Source organism: Triticum aestivum, chromosome 6B (assembly GCF_018294505.1).
Source record: "Triticum aestivum cultivar Chinese Spring chromosome 6B, IWGSC CS RefSeq v2.1, whole genome shotgun sequence".
NCBI classification, from domain to species: Eukaryota; Viridiplantae; Streptophyta; class Magnoliopsida; order Poales; family Poaceae; genus Triticum; species Triticum aestivum.
Window position 1 is genome coordinate 607,332,256 of NC_057810.1, and position 2,634 is coordinate 607,334,889.

A 2,634-nucleotide genomic window follows, 5' to 3' on the forward strand; every position below is an offset into this window, starting at 1 on the left:
ATGTCAAGTGTTGGTGAATCACAATCCTATGAAAAGTGAATCTCGAGACTACCATAAACGGGCTGCGACACTACCGAAAGTAAACTGCGTGAGTTTTTTCCAAACTCAATATTTTTTCACGCATAGACCGAGCGAGTGGACCGCAGGGACAGAACAAGTGAGCTGCTTTCCACGGTGTTTTTGTTTTCGGATTGCTAAGTGAACCACAAAGGAGCTTTATAATGCACTGCATGATAGAACAAAGTGAGCTTAAAAACATACATATCCATTCATTATTTTTTACACAGCCACACTGCCATCTAGTACACAGCGGAATCAATGTTGCAGTACCCAACAAAACTCCACTAGGGAAAGAGTTGCTTATACAAAATGACCATCCATTCTTACTACCCTTTTCTCTATGCGTTTCCCATAAACAACAAATCAAACTTCAAATGAACATTGATGTTCTCTTCTCTTTCTTAGTGAGTGTTGCATTGTAGATGATTTCTAGGAGAAAAAAAAGTGAGCTGCAAAACAAAACAAGAGTGAGCTGCACCACACTGTAAAACTAAACACACCAGAAAATACTGAATCGCATCGGGTGAGCACTGCACACGCTACCCCGCCGGACTACACCATTGCGACCGCCGTACTGCACGCACGGCCAGTAATGCACGCAGATGCACTCTGCACAGCACTGATGCATCAAGTGAACTACACGGGAGCTGGGGGCGGAGCCCCTCCTCTGCTCGTCGTGGTGTCGTCGTCCACTGAATCATCATCAACAGAAGGTAGATGGAGACAGGTTATAGAGAGAGGGGAGCCACCTGCATCTCGCGCGGTAGAGGCACCAACGGAACTGGAAACAGAGGCGCACTTCACCGCAACGCCATCTTCCTGTTGCTGCTCGGGCGTAGGGGGAGAGGAGGACAGAGGCAGCCGCCACCCGCTGGCCGGAGACTGCCGGTTCTCCTCGTCACGTCGTCTGCAAGCTTGCCAGAGGAGCCGGCTGGAGCACAGCACCACTAATCGTGCCACAGTCGAGAGGGAGGTGGTGGAACGGGCAGGGGAGAGTGGCCGAAGACCCCAATCGCTGAAGACAGGTAGTGGGGGTACCACCCCCCGTTGTGGTCGTGGTAGGCGAGCTGGAGGAGAGCCTATCATCGCGGGAGAGGGAGGATCCGGTGGTCTTCGTACTCCACGACCACCAGGGAGGCCGGATCCGGCGAGTTCGCCGTGGTAGCGCGGGACCCTATGGGCGCGGTGAGCGCTGGATCCCCCTAGCGGATCTGGGATTGGGGAGATGGGACATGCGTCAGTGCTTGGGAAGCCGGCCACTAGAGAGGAGGGAGGCGGTAGTGGGAGGGAGACCTGCGCGCGCCGTTGGTAGAGGTGTTGGGGTCTGGAAGGTGTGGATCGGGGCAAGGAGGTGGTGGGACGAGGGAGGGTGGAGCAGGGCGGGAGGTGGTGGGGAAGGCCGCGGGAAGGGGCACACCGGCGGCAAATAAGTCGACGAGATGGGGCGCACCAGCGGCAAAGAAGGGCACGGGATGGGGCGCGCCGGCGGCGGGCATGTGCGTGCGGGGAAGAAGGTAGGAGGAGGTGGGGGTCGTGCGCCTGCTCGGGGGTAAGATAAAGTTGGATCGTTGGAGTTTTTTCTCGTGGTTGCTGCAGTCCATATCGAAGGTGCGTACATGGTCGGTTTGGTGGTTTTGGCAGTGCGGAGGTGTTATTAGAATAAGCTGGGTGTTGGCAGAATAAGACTCTTAAGGGGTGTTATTGATACGTCTCCAACGTATCTATAATTTTTGATTGTTCCATGCTACTTTATCTACTGTTTTAGGCAATATTGGGCTTTATTATCCACTTTTATATTATTTTTGGGACTAACCTATTAACCGGAGGCCCAGACTAGATTTGCTGTTTTATGCCTATTTCAGTGTTTCGAGGAAAAAGAATATCAGACGGAGTCAAAACAGAACAAAATCAACTGGAGAAGTTATTTTTCGAAGGAAAGCAACCCAGGGAACTTGGAGTGCACGTTAGGGGAGATACGGGCTGCCCACGAGGGTGAGGGTTGCGCCCCCCCTCCGGGCGAGCCCCCCTGCCTCGTGGGGCCCCCGTAGCTCCTCCGACATACCCCCTGCACCCATATATGCCTACGTACCCTAAAACTTCCAGAGGAGAAGATAGATCGGGAGTTCCACCGCCGCAAGGCTCTGTAGCCACCAAAAACCAATCGAGAACCTGTTCCGGCACCCTGCCGGAGGGGGATCCCATCACCGGAGGCCATCTTCATCATCCCAGCGCTATCCATGACGAGGAGGGAGTAGTTCACCCTCGGGGCTGAGGGTATGTACCAGTAGCTATATGTTTGATCTCTCTCTCTCGTGTTCCCTCTATGGCACGATCTTGATGTATCCCGAGCTTTGCTATTGTAGTTGGATCTTATGATGTTTCTCCCCCTCTACTATCTTGTGATGAATTGAGTTTCCCCTTTGAAGTTATCTTATCAGATTGATTCTTTATGAGAACACTTGATGTATGTCTTGCCGTGATTATGTGTGGTGACAATGGGATATCATGTGCCACTTGATGTATGTTTTGGTGATCAACTTGCGGGTTTCGTGACATTGGGAACCTATGCATAGG

At 52.5% G+C, this 2,634-nt stretch overlaps 1 long non-coding RNA gene across 1 annotated transcript; it reads right to left on the reverse strand.

Moving 5' to 3' along the window:
* Positions 1–244: 244 nt before the first annotated feature.
* LOC123138267 (uncharacterized) lies at positions 245–1,763 on the reverse strand. Its single transcript, XR_006468958.1, has 2 exons — positions 810–1,763; positions 245–509 (listed from the first exon to the last, which is right to left on the reverse strand). It is a non-coding gene; the product is annotated as an uncharacterized lncRNA (long non-coding RNA).
* Between the last annotated feature and the right edge of the window lie 871 nt (positions 1,764–2,634).